Here is a 14,931-nt window from a genome sequence, read left to right as displayed (position 1 = left end):
AAATTTTAAAACCACAAAAGACAAGGTATTATGCGACCTTACCATACCAAGCTCTCGGAGCTTGTTTCAAGCCATAAAGAGCTTTCTTCAACCGGCACACATATTCTGAAAATTGATTTGAAGTGAACCCAATAGGTTGTTCCATAAGCACCTCACGATCAAGCTCTCCATATAGAAAAGCATTCTTCACATCAAGTTGCCACAATTTCCACCCTTTGTAAGCCGCTAGTGAGATTATTGTTCTCACTGTCACCATTTTAGCCACGGGGTTAAAAGTTTCTTCATAATCAAACCCATAACTTTGACAAAAGTCACGAGCCACCAAATGAGCGTTGAACCTATTTATGGTTCCATCTGAGTTCTTCTTCAAACGGTACACCCATTTGCAAGTAACCGGTTTACATGCTTCCGATTTCTTGACAAGCTCCCAAGTTTCATTCTTTTCCAATGCATCAATCTCCTCTTGCATTGCTTTTCTCCAATCCGGATAATCTTTAGTTTCTTCATAACATGTTGGTTCTTCGGTTAAGCCACCTGAAAAAAAACAAGTTGTGACCGTGTTCACCTCATAGTCACTTAGATGTCTTAGTTGTCTCTTTTCTCTTGTTGACCTTCTAACTTGAGTTGGTACTTCTTCACTAGGTGCCTCTTCTTGAGTTTGAGAAACACCATCATTATCAGTTTCTTCTTGAGTATCGAAGCTAGGAAATATAAATTTGTAATCTCTATTTTCTTCATCATTTTTGCTTGATTCAAAAAATTGAGAAGACACTTCATCAAATACCACATCTCTTGAAGTGGTAAACTTCTTTGTTTCTAGATCCATACACCTCCAACCTTTCCTATGAGAATCATAACTAACAAAAATACACTTTCGATCTTTTGGGTCAAGTTTGGTTCGGTTAGCTTTTGGAACATGAACATAACAAATAGAACCAAACACCCTAAAATAGCTTACATTAGGCTTTTCACCATAAGCTAGCTCAAAAGATGATTTTTGTGTACCTGGCCAAGATAGTAACCGATTAGATACATGACAAGCACATTGAAGTGCTTCCGCCCATAGCTCCCTAGGAAATCCTTTGTCATGCAACCAAGATAAGCATATTGAAACAAGGTAAGCAATCTTCCTTTCCGAAACACCATTTTGTTGAGGAGTATTCAGATAAGTCATTTGAAGAGAAATACCGTTTGTTTTGCAATAGGTAAAGAAATCATTTGGCATGAATTATCCACCGTTATCACTCCTAGGAGCTTTTACCTTTATCCCAAATTCGGATTCTACCACTTCTTTGAAATCTATGAACTTTGATAAGGCTTCACTTTTCTCCTTTAGAAATTTCACCCAAGTGAACCGAGAATGGTCATCGATTAACACCATGACATAGCAATGACCGCTATAACTTGGTGTTCTTGTTGGCCCCATCAAATCCATATGAATCAAGTCAAGCAAACCTTGTTTTCAATTTATTGACTTCTTATATGGAAGTCGGTGTGACTTTCCATATTGACACCCTTGGCATATTATGTGATGACCCAGAAAATTTAGACTAATTTAAACCAATTCTCTATATGATTTAATATTATGTAAATATACATATAAATATATATATATTATAAGATGTACAAGTAAAACACTAATTGCAACTGTAAAAACGACTTTGCTACAGTAAAACACTATTTGCTACAGTAAAACACTATTTGCTACAGTGAAACCGTATTTGCTACAATGAAACCGTATTTTGCTACAGTGCTACAGTGAAAACGACTTTGCTACAGTGATTTTCTTCAGTAAAACACTATTTGCTACAGTAACCCACTATTTGCTACAGTAAAACGCTATTTGCTACAGTGAAACCGTATTTGCTACAGTGAAACCGTATTTTGCTACATTGCTACAGTGAAAATGACTTTGCTACAGTAATTTTCTACAGTAAAACACTATTTGCTACAGTAAACACTATTTGCTACAATACACTATTGCTACAGTACACTATTTGATGTCGACGAACTAGCAAACAAAATCGGAAAAGGCGGCCATGCGATCGCATGGCAAAAACACTGAAAACTCATGCGATCGCATGAGCTACAGTAAACGGAAAAGTACTATAAAAAGTCAGCTCGCTCGACGAAATTTTTACACCTTCACTCCTTTTCTTTCTTCTGTAAGAGTGATAATATTTATAATTTATAATTTAAAGTTTAATAATAATAAGGTATATACGCGGGTGTTTTAATTCGGTTTTTAAACCGTTTTAAGCTAAGGAAATATTGGGTATTGTTCGGGGTATTGTTCGTGAATCCAAGACCAACCATACAGTCATCCACTATCTTTACGTCTACGTAATTTGCCTACAATATTGAACCACAATATTGAACAGTGAGTTATAGTCTCCCTTTTTAAATATTTTAAATATTTTTGGGCTGAGAATACATGCAATTTATTTTAAACGCGATAAGACACAAGTACATACTAAATTCTACACTGAGTTAAACCGAAAATCCCTTAGCTTTGGTAACTAGTAGCTGCCAGTACATAGGATATGGACTGGTGGGCGCGAATAATTGTATATGGATCCATAGGGCTTGACATCCCCGTCCGAGCTAGAGCGCTAGCCTTTTAACGAACGTATATTTTTTGAGTTTAAGACACATTGGTTTGCGTGTATTAAAACGAATGGGGTAATTATCACTATAGCGTTAAGTTTAGTTACCAGGGTGCTCTGTTACGTAGAATCTATTGATAAACTTTTGATGAAATCTTGTGGTCTATCTTTATATATGTTTATGACTCAAGCAATTAAACCTATAACTCACCAACATTCGTGTTGACTTTTTAGCATGTTTTATTCTCAGGTCCTTAGACTGCTTCCGCTGTGATGTGCTTGTTGCCTGCATGGAGTCTCTCATGCTTTGTACAAAGTTTATTGCATTCAAAATAAAACTGTGTTGTGTAATAAATAATTGAACTATGATGTCAACCTGTAAATTAAAGACTTATGTATTTTGGGGTTTTGCTTATACCTAAGCACTCGCCCACATGTTTATAACTTTCTATGTTTAGAAAGTCACTTATTTTAATGAATGCAATATTTTATCAAAACGTATCATATAGAGGTCAAAACCTCACTGTGGAATCAATAATTAACGTGCCGCGTCAATAGCGATTTTGACAGGTCGTTATAGTTGGTATCCGAGCTTGAGGTCATAGGGAACCAGAAATTACATTAGTGTGTTTAACTGGTAATTGTTAGGATGCATTAGTGAGTCTGGACTATGACCATATCTGTTTTTACTGATTTTTGCTTATCATTTGGTCAAAAACATTATATGTGATATATTTATATGCTAACGTAATTGTTGTTTCAATTATGTGATAGATGACTTCTTCTAATCCTATCATTTTGTACGACTCGGAATCGGACACTGAATCTATTCTATCCATAACTGAAAAGGGCGTTCCAATACCTATTAAGAAGAAATTGTGTTAGCCGGAGAATCTCAACTCCCGGTAAACCCAGAGGAGGTTCCAGCTCCACCCAGCTTTAGTTTTCCGGAGCCACAGTATCGTTGGCATGGACCCATGATCCCTGGAGTAAACGAGGATCGTCCATTTCTAAACAAATATGGACATTGGTCCAGATATACCGCCGATGGGCGGGTTATGCCGATTACGCCTGGCAGATTTCGGTTCATGACCACCGGTACATATTCTCGCAGTTCGTCATCATATTCTCCTACACATGACTCAGACAGTTCGTCATCAGACGCGATCAGTTAGGAGGAGGATTTCGCTAATAAAATAAAAGAGGTCACTAAGGAGAAATTCCAACTTGCTATAGATAATAAAAACAACCACAATAATAAAATGCCCTTAATTATTAAAAAGGAACAGGACCATTCGATCCGTAACCACCCTTATTGTATTAAACCCATTGAGGCAACGGGTACCTCAAAACCCCAACCAAAAATAAAATACACTGCCAGAATGTCTGTCGGACCATGTGCACACAAACAATTGGCAGAGAGAACCAAATGGGAAGAAGTTTCTGATAGTTCTGAATAAACGACCTCGCAACCATAAATCTTCCATGCGCTATTCTATTGCTTATGTGTGCTACTCTATCTTGTTATGTAGAATAATCATATGTAAAATATCAGTATTGTATGGTATTGTATTAATTTGGTTTATTAATAATAAATGCATGGAATGATTATTTGTATTATTACTACTTCTTATTATTATTATTATTACATAATAACTTAGTAACTCGCTATAATTTTTCATAGTGGAATATTATTAGGATTTTAGTAGTTAATTCCTTGTACTAGCTATTATGTATGAACTTAACGGGTAGGTAATACCCTAGAAATAATTATGAAATACTAATAAGAAGAAAAGGCTTTTATAATAATCAGTTCATATTATTAATATACTACGATTAACTATTGACAACTCATTTTACCTATAATATTCTATATGATTAAATTATATCTGTTGTGTTTATTGAAGAAACATGTCTCGAATGTCGGATGCTGAGTTTGAGCAACTAGTCGAGAAACGTGTGAATGAAAGAATTGCTGCAGCCGAGGCAGCAAAAGCAACAGCCGAAGCAGCAGCCAAAGCAGCAGCCATAAACACAAACTCACGAAACGGATGCTCATACAAAACTTTTCAAGGATGCAAACCACAGACGTTTAGTGGAACCGAGGGACCAGTCGATCTAACCCGATGGTTTGAAAAGATGGAGTCCGTTTTCAAAATCAGTAATTGTGCGAACAGATACAAGTCAAAGTATGCTTCGTGCACGTTGCAAGACGGTGCACTTACTTGGTGGAACAATTATGCTAAAGCATAAGGAATAGATACGGCATATGATATCTCTTGGGAAGAACTGAAAAAGATGCTAATCGAAGAGTACTGTCCTCAAAACGAGATCAGAAAAATGGAATTGGAGTTACGTAATCTGAAGGTTATTGGTGCAAATCTCAATAACTATGAAAAGCATTTCATGGAACTAGCCTTGTTGTGTCCCGAATTGGTTCCAAACGAGAAACGAAAGATAGAAATGTATATTGACGGTTTATCGATCAATATCAAAGGAAATGTTACATCGTCCAAACCGAATACGATGCAGGAAGCCATGACAATGGCACACCAACTCATGGACCAGATCACAGAGAGTTCGATTAAGGCACCAATTACCGAAGTCAAGACAACTGGAGGAAAGAGGAAATGGGAAGACTATAAGGGCAAAAGTACTCACCTGAAGAAACAAGAAACTTTTAAAGGTAAACAAGATGGGGCAACTGCAAGTCCAAACTATAAGGGATCCCATCCGTTCTGCAAAAGATGTTACACACATCATGCAGGTTATTGCCAAGTGGTCTGTGATAAGTGCAACAAGAAAGGACATGTGGCGAAAGATTGTTATGCCACCGTTTCTGAAGTAAAGACAAAACCGACCGATGTCAAGAAATGTTTTGGATGCGGGAAGTTTGGTCACTTTATAAATCAATGCCCTGATAAGGAGAAGAACAAAGAACCCGCACGTGGGAGGGCATTTAATGTTAGTACCAGTGAAGCACGTGAGGATCCTAATCTTGTCAAGGGTATGTTTACCGTGAATAATCAACTAGCTTCTATTATGTTTGATACGGGTGCTGATAGAAGTTATATGTGTAAAGACTTTAGTTCTAAACTAAAATGTGCATCATTGCCTTTAGACGATAGATATACTATTGAATTAGCTAATGGTAAACTGATAAAAGCCGATAAAATTTGCCATGGTTGCGAAATAAATCTCGCTGGTGAAACCTTCAAAATCAATTTGATACCCGTAGAATTAGGAAGTTTTGATGTAATCGTTGGCATGGACTGGATGTCCAAAACAAGAGCGGAAGTTGTTTGTGCTGAGAAAGCAATCCGCATCCCTCGTAAGGATGAAACGTCATTAATGATTTATGGGGAGAAGAACAACTCAAAGCTGAACTTTATCAGCTGTATGAAGGCCCAGAAACTTATAAGAAAAGGTTGTTATGCTATTATGGCACACGTAAAGAAGATCGATACTGAAGAAAGAAGCATTGATGACATGCCGGTTGTAAGAGAATATCCCGGAGTATTTCCAGAAGAATTACCGGGGCTACCTCCACACAGATGTGTAGAATTCCAGATTGATCTCATACCAGGAGCCGCACCTGTAGCCTGATCCCCATATAGACTTGCACCTTCAGAAATGCAAGAATTACAAGACCAGTTGCAAGAATTATCGGACCGTGGATTTATTCGTCCCAGTTTTTCACCTTGGGGTGCTCCTATTCTGTTCGTCAAGAAGAAGGATGGATCTATGAGAATGTGCATAGATTACCGAGAATTAAACAAATTAACGATCAAGAATCGGTACCCATTACCGAGGATTGATGATTTGTTTGATCAATTGCAAGGATCAAGTGTTTATTCTAAGATTGATCTACGCTCCGGATATCATCAGCTGAAAGTGAAGGAAGAAGATGTTCCTAAAACCGCGTTCAGAACCCGTTACGGTCACTATGAGTTTCTAGTCATGCCTTTTGGATTAACTAATGATCCAGCAGTATTCATGGATCTAATGAATCGCATCTGTAGACCGTATTTAGACAAATTTGTCATTGTTTTTATCGACGACATATTGATTTACTCGAAGAATAAGGAAGAACATGAGCAACACTTAAGACTGGTACTAGAGATACTCAAGAAAGAAGAATTGTACGCAAAATTTTTTAAGTGTGATTTCTGGTTACAAGAAGTACAATTTTTGGACCATGTTGTCAGTAAACATGGAATTAAAGTTGATCCTGACAAGATCGAAGCCATTAGTAAATGGGAAACACCGAAGACTCCAACACAAATCCGTCAATTCTTAGGTCTTGCTGGTTACTACCGAAGATTCATTCAAGATTTCTCTAGAATCGCCAAACCCTTAACTGCATTGACTCAAAAGGGAAAGAAGTATGATTGGTCCACGGAACAGGAATCCTCATTCCAGTTATTAAAGAAGAAGTTAACGTCTGCACCCATTTTGTCATTACCAGAAGGAAATGATGATTTCGTGATCTATTGTGACGCTTCGTGCCAAGGTTTAGGATGTGTATTAATGCAATGCACAAAAGTTATCGCATATGCCTCACGACAACTAAAAATTCATGAAAAGAACTATACAACGCACGATTTGGAACTTGGAGCAGTAGTTTTTGCACTCAAAATATGGAGACACTATCTATATGGCACCAAGTGTACAGTGTACACCGACCATAAGAGTCTTCAGCATATTTTTGATCAAAAACAATATGAGGCAACGTCGCTGGGTAGAGTTGTTAAACAATTACGATTGTGAAATCCGTTACCACCCCGGAAAGGCTAATGTTGTAGCTGAAGCCCTAAGTCGGAAAGAAAGAGTAAAACCTCTTGGGGTCCGAGCTTTGAATATTACAATTCGTACTAATCTCACAAAGCAAATTCAAGCAGCACAGTTAGAGGCTTTAAAAGAAGAAAATAAAAAAGGGAAATGAGCAGAGGGTTAGAAAAACAGCTTGAAGTAAAAGCCGATGGAACCCTGTATTTTGCTGATAGGATATGGGTACCAAAACATGGTAATCTAAGGGAACTAGTACTGGATGAAGCATACAAAACGAGGTACTCAATTCACCCAGGAAATGAGAAAATGTACCACGATCTCAAGAAGTTCTATTGGTGGCCTAATATGAAGACAGAAATTGCTATTTATGTAAGCAAATGTTTGACGTGTGCAAAGGTCAAAGCTGAGCACCAAAAGCCGTCAGGATTACTGCAACAACCAGAAATTCTGCAGTGGAAATGGGAAAGAATAACCATGGATTTTATTACGAAATTGCCAAGGACTACAAGTAGTCATGATACTATTTGGGTGATAGTTGATCGTCTAATTAAATCAGCTCACTTTCTACCAATAAAGGAGACAGACAGTATGGAGAAATTAGCACGCCTATATTTGAAGGAAGTAGTTTCCAAGCATGGTGTACCTATCTCCATCATATCTGATCGCGACACCCGATTCACATCACGTTTTTGGCAGTCATTACAAAAAGCATTGGGAACTCGATTAGATATGAGCACCGCTTATCACCCACAGACAGATGGTCAAAGTGAAAGAACAATACAAGCATTGGAAGACATGTTACGGGCATGCGTGATTGACTTTGAAACCAGTTGAGATCGACACTTACCGTTGGCAGAATTTTCATACAATAACAGCTATCATACGAGCATCAATGCAGCGCCATTTGAAGCACTTTACGGTAGAAAGTGCAGATCTCCTATCTGTTGGAGTGAAGTAGGAGAAAGACAACTTACTGGACCAGAAATTATTCATGAAACCACCGAAAAGATCATTCAAATACAACAGCGATTGAAAACGGCCATGAGTCGCCAAAAGAGTTATGCTGATGTAAGAAGAAAACCGCTAGAATTTCAAGTGGGTGACAAAGTCATGTTGAAAGTGTCACCCTGGAAAGGCGTTGTACGATTCGGTAAACGAGGAAAGCTAAGTCCTAGGTACGTAGGACCCTTTGAAATCACCGAAAGAATTGGAGCAGTTGCTTATCGATTAAAGCTACCGCAAGAACTTAGTAGTGTTCACGACACATTTCACGTGTCAAATTTGAAGAAATGTTTAGCTGAAGAGGATGTCGTAATTCCTCTTGAAGAAATACGAATCAATGATAAACTCCATTTTGTCGAACAACCTGTTGAAATCATGGACCGTGAGGTCAAACAATTAAAACAAAGCAAAATACCGATAGTTAGAGTTCGTTGGAACACTAGACGAGGACCCGAGTTTACTTGGGAACGTGAGGATCAAATGAAGCAAAAGTATCCACATTTGTTCACTGATATCGCTCATAAAACAGGTACTACTCAAAATTTCGGGACGAAATTTTCTTTAACGGGGAGGTTATGTGATGCCCCAGAAAATTTTGACTAACTTAAACCAATTCTCTATATGATTTAATATTATGTAAATATACATATAAATATATATATTATAAGATGTACAAGTAAAACACTAATTGCTACTGTAAAAACGACTTTGCTACAGTAAAACACTATTTGCTACAGTAAAACACTATTTGCTACAGTGAAACCGTATTTTGCTACATTGCTACAGTGAAAACGACTTTGCTACAGTAATTTTCTACAGTAAAACACTATTTGCTACAGTAAAACACTATTTGCTACAGTACACTATTGCTACAGTACACTATTTGATGTCGACGAACTAGCAAACAAAATCGAAAAAGGCGGCCATGCGATCGCATGGCAAAAACACTGAAAACTCATGCGATCGCATGAGCTACAGTAAAACGGAAAAGTACTATAAAAAGTCAGCTCGCTCGACGAAATTTTTACACCTTCACTCCTTTTCTTTCTTCTGTAAGAGTGATAATATTTATAATTTATAATTTATAATTTAAAGTTTAATAATAATAAGGTATATACGCGGGTGTTTTAATTCGGGTTTCAAACCGTTTTAAGCTAAGGAAATATTGGGTATTGTTCGGGGTATTGTTCGTGAATCCAAGACCAACCATACAGTCATCCACTATCTTTACGTCTACGTAATTTGCCTACAATATTGAACCACAATATTGAACAGTGAGTTATAGTCTCCCTTTTTAAATACTTTAAATATTTTTGGGCTGAGAATACATGCAATTTATTTTAAACGCGATAAGACACAAGTACATACTAAATTCTATACTGAGTTAAACCGAAAATCTCTTAGCTTTGGTAACTAGTAGCTGCCAGTGCATAGGATATAGACTGGTGGGTGCGAATAATTGTATATGGATCCATAGGGCTTGACATCCCCGTCCGAGCTAGAGCGCTAGCCTTTTAACGGACGTATGTTATTTGAGTTTAAGACACGTTGGTTTGCGTGTATTAAAACGAATGGGGTAATTATCACTATAGCATTAAGTTTAGTTACCAGGGTGCTCTGTTACGTAGAATCTATTGATAAACTTTTGATGAAATCTTGTGGTCTATCTTTATATATGTTTATGACTCAAGCAATTAAACCTATAACTCACCAACATTCGTGTTGACTTTTTAGCATGTTTTATTCTCAGGTCCTTAGACTGCTTCCGCTGTGATGTGCTTGTTGCCTGCATGGAGTCTCTCATGCTTTATACAAAGTTTATTGCATTCAAAATAAAACTGCGTTGTGTAATAAATAATTGAACTATGATGTCAACCTGTAAATTAAAGACTTACGTATTTTGTGGTTTTGTTTATACCTAAGCACTCGCCCACATGTTTATAACTTTCTATGTTTAGAAAGTCACTTATTTTAATGAATGCAATATTTTATCAAAACGTATCATATAGAGGTCAAAACCTCACTGTGGAATCAATAATTAACGTGCCGCGTCAATAGCGATTTTGACGGGTCGTTACATATTACCTCCTCATGAACATTCTTCAATTGAGGAATACCATCTACTAGCTTATGTGAGAATATCTTTTGTAACATTTGATATCCCACATGGCTTAGTCTTGCATGCCAAATAGCTCCGTTGTCGGTTTGACTTGTTTTCTTCACATAAACCTCGCCCGCGGACAACACAAACAAAGAACCTTTCTTTTCTCCCTTGAAAAGAACATCACCCATAATCTCCTTGGCATTCTCAAGGACTTTCACATCCATTGGACCAAAAAGAACATGCTTTTCGGATTCGGTAATTTGAGGTACCGAAACTAGATTCTTGGTTAATTTAGGAACAAGATAAACATCTACCAAAGTAAATGTATCATTATTAACATCTATAATAACATTACCTTCCTTTTTAACCGGATGAGTTGAGTTGTCGGCCGTGATTACAACTCGATTTTGATTGTGATCTTTAACGTCATGAAGGAGAGTTCCATCACCGGTCACATGATGAGAGCAATCCGAATCGACAATCCATTGATTATTCTTGACAACCGTATCAATGGTAAAACATTGCTCCCATTTGACTTCATCATCATCATTGCTTGAACAAGCCACATTTGCTTTTGTGACTTTAGAACGACAATATCTTTTGATGTGACCAACCTTCTCGCACTTGTAACATGTAGGAGGTTTCTTCTCATAGTTACTTTTGTAACTAGTTTGCTCTTCTTCTTTTTCTTTGCTAGAAGAACCTTTCTTGAAGTTCTTCCCTTTTGAAAATAATACCGCATCATTTTCAAATTCTTTAGCCATTTGCTTGGCCAAAGCTTCTTGATTAGAGAGTAAATTCTCCAATTCTTCAACCGAAGGTTGAGTAGTCTACCCCTGAATAGAGGTTATGAACGGGACATACTCCTTCTTCAAACCGCGAATTAGATATCTTCGCAAACGAGCTTCACTAATTTTCTCGTTGGCATCAATCTCTGATATTTCAGAACAGATATTTTTGACCCGTAAGAAATATTCGGAAACAGTCATACCTTCTTTTCTTAAGATTTCTAACTCGTTTTCCAAGAATTGCAACATTGCGGTGTTTTTCTTAGAAAAGAGTTTCTCAAGAGTATCTCATACTTCTTTTGGAGAAGTAATATCACGAATGTGTTCTATGAAATCTTTGCTAATTGAAGTTCTCAATGCAAAGAGAGCCTTTCCACACCTTACCTTCCATTTTCTTCTTGACTCTACATTCTCTAGAGTTTCTACGAGAATTATCGCATCACCTCCTGCCACAAGTTCCCGTAGATCATGACCTTGAAGAAAAGCCTCCATACACATCTTCCAATACTTATATTTATTGCCTACAAGTTTCTCCATTCCATTTACCATACCACCATTGTTTCCATGTGTACCTTCCATTTTTGATAGCTAGATAACTAGTTTGGAACTTTGAGTAAACTTTGAGTATTTGCACTCAAGAGTTTAACTTAGAACCAAACTCTAGATACCATAAAACAACAAGTTATTTGCTATGAATAAAAGGTTAAGGAAATAATATGAAAAACTAAATGTGTTGGATTGATTTCAAATGGTTACAATCACATCCTTATATAGATGATTAAATCAAAACGTAATCATAACATACCAACAACTAGACCCACTAGTAAAGCTAGATGACAACTAGCATACATGTGAACACACTAACAACTAGACCTAACAAAACAAGATAAAAGGCAACTTGATTATGCAAGTATGTCACAAAAGATAATGTCAAGTTGTCCACTAAATACCTTAACCATTAATTTGGTCAATAATGGCCTAAACTCATTTGGAAAAGTTGAGCAACTTGATCAATAAATTCCAAAATCAAGTTGAGCTAGTTGAGCAAGTTGAGCCACTTGAGTTTGAGTTGTGCACTAATATTTTAACATTTTGTTTCCACTGTGATTTATACAATAGCTGAGAATGTATCATGTTAGCCTATTGTTTTATTTGAGATGTTCATTGAAGTGACATGGATAGATTATTCAAAACTTGATTTTATATTCCACACTTGAACTATTTATCTTGGACTTTCAAATCAACATGTCCACATTCTTAGAATGACAATATGGGACAAATGAAACTTGGCTACAAATAAAACACTATTGTTATTACGATGGTTAGATATGTGTTGGGACTAAACATTCAAGCAAGTTTAAAGTAGTTGATTTGGTATACTGGTAGTCCTACAAAATGAAATTTGTAGTCAATTATTGACCTAATTAGTTGAACTGAAGTCTATTATTAGATATTTAAAAAAACAAGTGTTCATTACCTTTCTAGAAATCATATATCAGTAGTATGTAATCTGGCTTGCACAAATATATATCAATACATTGAAAGCTTACTTTTTGATAGTCTATTTTAATGTTGAGAGGTTAATTTCGTATTCTAAATTTATCAGTGTTATGAACTTATGATGATGATTGTGCATTTGTAGTTGTGGATGGCTTAGGCAACGAAAAAGTGTAAAAAAGTAATGTATTTCTTACTGCGTCAGTAAGACTGTAACTTTTGTTTTATGCCCGGAGTCTTATTTACGATTTTTCTTCTATTTTACATATTACAATTATGGATCTACTTATATGGTTCTTGGAGTCTTATTTATGATTTTGTTCCTGGATCAGTAACTTTTTCTTTATTCCTGGAGTCTTATATACATTTCTTTTATGTGTATGTTCTTTAATTCAAGTAAGTTTATTTAGTTTGAAATAACTTTGGCTTGATCTTTTTGCTTATTGTTAACTGTTTATTAAGTAGTAGTAAATATACATGTATCGTAGTCTGTTTATTTTTGATTGATTTTCTATTTTTCAGGTTACAAGAACGCATCAGATCAGGTCACATTTTGGTCCATCTATGTTATACAATGTAGATGAATCGTATTGCTTTAGAGGTGTTCATTGCTAAAAAGGTTATATTGTTATTTTTATAAGTGTGTGAATTGATAATATTTACACAAGGTTAAGGTACTATGATTTTCCTTTTATAGGAATTTGACAAGAATGACTTTATATAAGTGTGTGAATTGATAATATTTATTGAATATGAAGTGTCACATTTTCTTAGTACCTTTTTTTGTAAATATTGTAAATACTGTTTATGTAATATTGTGTATTGTTTATTATCACAACCTGTGAATTCACGGGTCACTAAACTAGTATACTATTATACCACTTTTGTCTCTAAAGAGACTTGAACTTACAACTCTTGAACCACTTTAGGTTATGTTAGGATTTAGGACCCAAACAAGATAAGTGATTGATCATAATCACTAACCCACGAACGACAACCGAATAATTAAAGCATAACGATTAAGATAAATGACACGGAATTTAACGTGGTTACATCCCAACTCCAAAACAAGGAGAAGGGTTTACTTCACGGGCGCAAACCAGAGATTTTTTACTATAAATTTCGTGCACATATATTAGGGTTACAATAGGGTGTTTAAATAGACAAAACTCACCAAGGAAACTACTTAACGAACAAGAAAACACGATTCTGGAAGTTTCTTCCCGTCAGAACCATTTTCGCGACGGCAATGAAATTCTGGTGGTCGCGAGTTTTATTTTCTCAGCAGACTCTTTCATACTTGCGACCATAACTCTAAACTCGCGGTCACAAGTTTCACAGTTTCAGCAAACCTTGTTTAATTCGAACTTCGCACTCTAACAATCTCCTACTCGAAGGAGACATTAAATGTCATACCCCCAAATAGGGTCGGGGTAAATATGACATTTCACTATCATCACACAATTATATAAACGAGAACGACTCTAAATGAGACGTTTAATAAAATCAATAATTCAATTGCAGCGGAAACGAAACTATAACAACCCTCACATTTCCATACTTGAATTGACTAATTTGCCCCTAGGGTTGTTATCCATACTTAATATATGATTAAATTTGAAATGTCCCGTTCATATTGAGTATAAACGTTCCATATTAATTGATTTCGTTGCGAGGTTTTGACCTCTATATGAGACATTTTTCAAAGACTGCATTCATTTTTAAAACAACCATAACCTTTATTTTATCAATAAAGGTTTTAAAAACATTACGTAGATTATCAAATAATGATAATCTAAAATATACTGTTTACACACGACCATTACATAATGGTTTACAATAGAAATATATTACATCAACATATGTTTCTTGAATGCAGTTTTTACACAATATCAAACAAACATGGACTCTAAATCTTGTCCTTATTTTAGTATGCAACAGCGGAAGCTCTTAGTATTCACCTGAGAATAAACATACTTTAAACGTCAACAAAAATGTTGGTGAGTTATAGGTTTAACCTATATATATCAAATCGTAACAATAGACCACAAGATTTCATATTTCAATACATATCCCATACATAGAGATAAAAATCATTCATATGGTGAACACCTGGTAACCGACATTAACAAGATGCATATAT

Source organism: Rutidosis leptorrhynchoides, chromosome 1 (assembly GCF_046630445.1).
Source record: "Rutidosis leptorrhynchoides isolate AG116_Rl617_1_P2 chromosome 1, CSIRO_AGI_Rlap_v1, whole genome shotgun sequence".
NCBI classification, from domain to species: domain Eukaryota; kingdom Viridiplantae; phylum Streptophyta; class Magnoliopsida; order Asterales; family Asteraceae; genus Rutidosis; species Rutidosis leptorrhynchoides.
Note: the sequence above shows the minus strand (reverse complement) of the source record.